The sequence below is a fragment of the Lolium rigidum genome, chromosome 2 (assembly GCF_022539505.1).
Source record: "Lolium rigidum isolate FL_2022 chromosome 2, APGP_CSIRO_Lrig_0.1, whole genome shotgun sequence".
NCBI lineage: Eukaryota > Viridiplantae > Streptophyta > Magnoliopsida > Poales > Poaceae > Lolium > Lolium rigidum.
The window spans coordinates 221,488,447-221,494,658 of NC_061509.1; the positions used below are offsets into that span (position 1 = coordinate 221,488,447).

The window sequence follows — 6,212 nt, forward strand, 5'->3', positions numbered from 1 at the left end:
CTATGTAGTACAAAATGTTGAGTAACTTATTTTAGGACAGAGAGAATATTTAAACTGTTTTGCAAATGAGAAAAGAAGTCTAAATCGTTGAATTGACTAGTGATTGTGCTAGTTATGAGTTATAATATTATAATATAAGCTGCAACTACTTTAGATCATTGGGTTGCTTTGCAATTCTTAAGTGGGTCGATAACATCGTCTGACTCAGAGCTGATTACGCACCCATGTTTAAAACGGTACTTTAGCCACAGTGGCGCGAACGGACAGACAGACAGATTCCTCGAAATAGGCTTTCGCCCCGCTATATTAATATAGCAACCACGATACAACAAGCTTGCTGGGACCACAGCACAACCAAGCCCAAACAAAAAAGAAAAAGAAAGATAAGAGAAACAAATGCTGACTACGGCTGAGCAACGAACACGAAAACAACTCGCAACCGCTGCGCCCTCCGGAACAGTACCACCACGCTCCTAGCAGTCCGAATCGCCGCATACCAAGCAACACCTTCAACAAGGAAAACGACGACGACGCCGCTGCTGCCCGGACTAGTCCTAGGGTTTCCCCCGGTATGCGGAGGTGATGGGGGAGAGGTACACGTGACACCCTTCAGGAAGGAAAGACGGCACCCGTAGGCGTCGCCGCGTCGGTGTCGGACAAGCCGACAAGGATTTCTCCCGACCCACACCGCCACCACCCCGAACAAACCGAACTGCTCCACCTCCTGTCGTCCACCAGCGTACGCCACCACGGTCTTGAAGCCATCGTCGCTGTCGCTCAAAGGTCACCAACGCGAGGCCTAGAAACAGATAAGGCGAGCGCAAGGTCGGAGATAGCAGCAGCACAACCATGCCGGAGGGAACAACCTCCACCGCCCGAACTGGCGGTAGTCGACCGGACGTAGTAGCGAGACCAAGTCAGGCCCAAACTGGCCCGTCCAAGTACTCCGCCGCCACGCTGCTACTGGCCGGATGTGTGCCGCCATCGCCAACCCCTGCCACCACACCTCCGCTGCTTCCAGGAGAACGACGTCGAGCCAGGGGCCAGAGGCCCGCCCCAGCCCAGATCGGGCCCAGATGGGCCCAGATCAAGGCAGGGCGAGCGCCGCCAGCCGTCCGGCCACCCCGCCGCCCCGCTGCCAACGGCAGCGCCGCCGCGTCACCTCCCAGCCGACCTGCGGATACCACGCCGCCAGATCGACCGCCGCCGGCCGAATCGCACCGCCGCCATCGAGAGGCCGCCCGCGCCCCCCTCCGCGCGACGGGTAGTGGCGGCCCCGCCGCCGCCGGCACCGCACGGACAACGCCCGGCGGCCCACGCCGACGGCGGCGGCAGGAGAGAGCTGGGGGGAGGAGCTGGGGGAAGGGGACTAGGGTTTTCGCCCGTCGCCCGCGGGGGGGCGAGCGAGCGAAGCAGACAGACAGATTCCACTCACCTGTACCTGCATGGCGGCACCAGCGGCGGCCCAAGCATCCGCCTCAGCGCCGCTGCTGTACAAGGACGCGTCGGCGCCCGTGGAGGCGCGCGTGCGGGACCTGCTGGGCCGCATGACCCTGCGGGAGAAGGCGGGACAGATGGCCCAGGTCGAGCGCGTTGTGGTGTCGCCGCGCGCCCTCACGGAGCTCGGCGCCGGCAGCGTCCTCAGCGGCGGCGGCAGCGCGCCCAGCGAACGCGCCACCCCGTCCGAGTGGGCACGCATGGTCGACGACACGCAGCGCCTCGCCCTCGCGTCTCGCCTCGCCATCCCCGTCCTCTACGGCATCGACGCCGTCCACGGACACAACAACGTCTTCGGCGCCACCGTCTTCCCCCACAACGTCGGCCTCGGAGCCTCCAGGGACGCGGAGCTCGTGCGGAGGATCGGACATGCCACCGCGCTCGAGGTCCGCGCCACCGGCTACCACTGGGCCTTCGCGCCCTGCCTCGCCGTGAGTCATTTTTTTTTAAAAAAAACTAGCTTCTGGATTATTTGTTGAACTGCATGATTGTGGGTCTGCTGCTGATGCGTTTGGTCTGGAGCAGGTCTGCAGGGACCCGAGGTGGGGGAGATGCTACGAGAGCTACAGCGAGGATCCAGAGATCGTGCGCTCCTTGACCACACTTGTCGCCGGCCTGCAGGGTCGGCCTCCGGCAGATCACCCTCATGGTTACCCCTTCCTCCACTCGCTTAGGTACTTGCTTCAGTGCTGGGATCACGGATCAGTTTGAAATTACCGAATTCAGAAATCTCGTTGAAATTTGTTGGATTGAAATTTTTAACTCTGGTTAGGATTGAAAAGAGTAAATGATAAAAAAAACTACACAATTGAGGCAGCCGTGTCACAGAACTACCAAAAGTATTCGTTTTGTCACATGACTACCACTATTAAATCATGTCTGAATGTAGACGCACGCTTTTGGTAGTTCCGTGACAGAACTACCTCAATAGTGCATATGCATGCATAGCCCATCCCCATGGGCTGACCCAAAGCCCGACGGTCAAGCATGGCTCGGTCTCTTTCTACATTAAGCCTGGCCCAAAAACCCAAAGTGAGTAGAATCTATTATTTTTGTTGAAAGATAGGCGCAATAAAAAAATTATAAATAAATAGACTATTGTTTACATGTTTTCAGCCAGATCACACTAAGGACTCGACAGTTTCGATTCCGGGCTAGGGATTATAAATCCTGGCCCGAGTTAGTATGCCCAAATATAGGCTCGAGTGTGACTTTTGTATATGCCCTCAAGGCCACAAACACGCCTGTAGAAATGGGTTTTTGTGATTTGTAGGGAGAATGTGCTTGCTTGTGCCAAGCATTTCGTAGGGGATGGTGGCACTCACAAGGGGGTCAATGAAGGGAACACCATTTGCTCTCCAGAAGATCTAGAAAGCATCCACATGAAACCTTACCCTGATTGTGTAACTCAAGGGGTGGCAACGGTCATGGCATCGTACTCTCAGTGGAATGGGGAGCCACTACATGTCAGTCACTATTTGCTCACGGATGTTTTGAAGGGCAAGTTAGGCTTCCAGGTAGTGGCGCCTATGGTGTTTGATTAATTGGTAGATTGATGCAAGCTTTGGTTTTGAATAGTTTACGTGACAATTTGTGCAACTTCTTGTTTCATAGGGTTTTGTGGTGTCAGACTGGGAGGCTCTCGACAGGCTCAGCGAGCCTAAAGGGTCAAACTATCGCGAGTGCATTGCACAGTCAGTTAACGCTGGAATGGATATGGTACAATTCATTAAGTGGTCATAGAAAATATATTCTGGTGCAGCCGGTTCATTCACATTTGTTGAGAGCTCTACAGATTATGATCCCTTTCAGATTCGAGAAGTTCTTAGAAGATCTTGTGTTCTTGGTGGAAACAGGGGAGATACCAATATCACGGATTGATGATGCTGTGGAGCGGATTCTAAGGGTTAAGTTCATATCTGGAGTGTTTGAGCATCCCTTTTCAGAACCGGGTCTACTCGACACAATTGGTTGTAAGGTAGAAGGCGTGTGAATTATTCGCATTGCTATTTTGTTTGAAATGTCTCGCATTGGATATCACTCACCAAATATGATATGAATATACATGATAAACAATAAACCTTCCAGGAGCACCGGCTGCTGGCACGTGAGGCTGTTCGAAAAATGGCAAGAATCAGAAGCAACCATTCCTTCCATTAGCGAAAAATGTAAAAAGAATACTCGTCGCAGGGACACATGCTGACAATATTGGATATCAGTGCGGTGGATGGACGATAGCTTGGAACGGAGAGAGTGGAAGAGTAACTCTTGGTAAGCAAAAAAAAACTCAACTCCGTAAGAATATATTATGCATGAAATTGTTTATTTGATAGAACACTTCACCATAACTTGTGTACTAGATAAACTGTTTCTCCTTGGAAATTCTAGACCGGCTTCTAGCTGATAAGTAGTTACGGGTAATTATAGCCTGTTTTCAGGTGCCATGATGCATAAAAATGTGAAATTGTTGTTTAGAAGTTGAAGTTTAAAATGGTTGCAGTGGATGTAGGGATAGGGATTGTTTCATTTTAGGCTAAGGCGTTGCATGTCTTGTACTGAAAGCCAAAACAATATACGAAAGACACCGAGATACCGTTTACAAGTCAAGATCAAAACAGCTGCATACAAGATGCCACAAAACAAGCTACCACCAACCAGAAGGCATAACTAAACAAGATGTTGGCATTTGATTTTTCCATAACTGTATTATGGGTGGAAATTAAGCTCAGCCAGAGTGGTTCCATCATATGCATATAGCTCATTTCCCTTTTCTTTTCAAGCCAACCATCACCATTTTTAGTTAGATTTATTTATTTTATTTATTAAGAATATTTTCTAGTTAAGCCTGCACTCTGCACAATATTATTTTAAAATCAGCTATCTATACTACCGAAACCAACAGGTACAAGCATATTAGAGGCCATACGGGAATCTGTGCGAGCGGAAACTGAAGTCGAGTATGAGGAATGCCCAACAGAAGCTACCATTGAAACTGGGAAATTTTCCTATGCAGTTGTTGTAGTCGGGGAGGTTACCTATGCTGAATTTGTGGGAGATAGAACCGACCTTAGTATTCCATTTAATGGCTCCGATCTGATTGCTCGTGTTGCTAGTGAAGTCCCTACCCTAGTGATTATTATATCTGGAAGGCCTTTGGTGATTGAGCCACAAGTTCTTGAGAAGGTAGAAGCTCTAGTTGCTGCCTGGCTACCTGGAAGCGAGGGCATGGGAATTGCTGATTGCCTCTTTGGAGACTATGACTTTGTGGGCACATTGCCTGTAACTTGGTTTAGGTCTGTCGATCAGCTGCCTATGAATGTTGGGGGATCCAACTATGATCCGTTATTCCCTCTTGGATGTGGGTTGAAATGCTCACAAATGATGGAGATTTAGACTCATGAATGATTTGGTCTTACATTCGAAACGTTGCAATAATGTTACATATGCAGGTTGTAAGACTGACGATTGGGTTATGCTAAAAGAGAAATAATGCCTTGCTGCAGAGTGCGGATTACATGGTATAAGGTGTTCAAGACATAATTTCTCATTTTTTTCATTGGTGCTTCAACTATGCCAATTATCATAAATACTTGAATTTTATACTCCTTTGGTTTTTCCGGTTTATTTACTTTACTTGTTTTTTCGCTTAGTCTAATATTTGCCAAAATAAATATACAAACATTTTTTGTGTAAATATTGATATGGAAAAATATGGTTTACAGCCGTCAGTGCACCCAGAAAAAATACTCCCTCCGTTCCTAGATTTAAGCCTTATAGTTTTTTGAGAAAAAAATCAAAATATAAGGTTCATTGCATTGCCCCGCTTGTAGAAAATATTTGTAGGGATTTGATTAGGTTTTGTTATCATATGCAAAGTACTCTATTAGCCCACGTCAAGTTCCTAAGGTTAATCCCAGCCAAACATGGTGTAATTTTTTTCTAAATGTGCATTGTTTAATTTCCGTGCCAAAAACTATATGGCTTATATCTAGGAACGGAGAAAGTAATATTTATTGGATGGACATTATGTTTATATAAATTTAAACCGTTTTAAGAATTTTGTTTATAAATTTGGAGCACTGGTATGTGGGACCAAATTGTCGGTTCTTTTTTAGCATTGCATTGCTGGAACATATTTGATGTAGAAGTGGTGAAAAAACTGAAAGTGCATAAAGCCCCCATGTGTAATTTTTGTAATTGATGACAATTCCTATAGACTAATGTTTGCATTGAGTTATATTTGTAGAGAGTGGATTTGGTGATCAGGGGGATACGTGAGCACCCGATTATCACCGTTGGATTTGGTCCACCACCATTGGATTCTGCTACTCACTAACGGCCACTACCTCGCCGGCCTCCACCTCGCCCATCTGAGGTCCTGCTAGTGTCTCCCCGGCCAAGCGCGTCGCCATGCACCTTCCCCGCGTCTCTCCGCCCTTCCACTCGACGCGCTGGACCGCGTCGATGCGTGTACAATGCTAACATCGTTAGACGCATGTCAAGTAGAGAAGGGGTGCTCACATATCCCCCTGGTCACCAGGCTTCATCCGTATATTTGTAAGAGTTGTCCATAGGCAATGCTTGAACCATATGTTGGTTTCAACGTTGAAATAAAAAGAAATTGATGAAGAATGTCAAGTGTCAAGTATGTCTTAAAGATGAAGATGAATTGAGCCCTCAAAGATTAACTTCAAGACATCAACATGATGAAGAAT

General features: G+C 48.0%; 1 pseudogene; it reads left to right on the forward strand.

The window, feature by feature from the left end:
• The first annotated feature begins 1,445 nt into the window (after positions 1-1,445).
• LOC124690577 lies at positions 1,446-4,953 on the forward strand (annotated as a pseudogene).
• Positions 4,954-6,212: the final 1,259 nt, after the last annotated feature.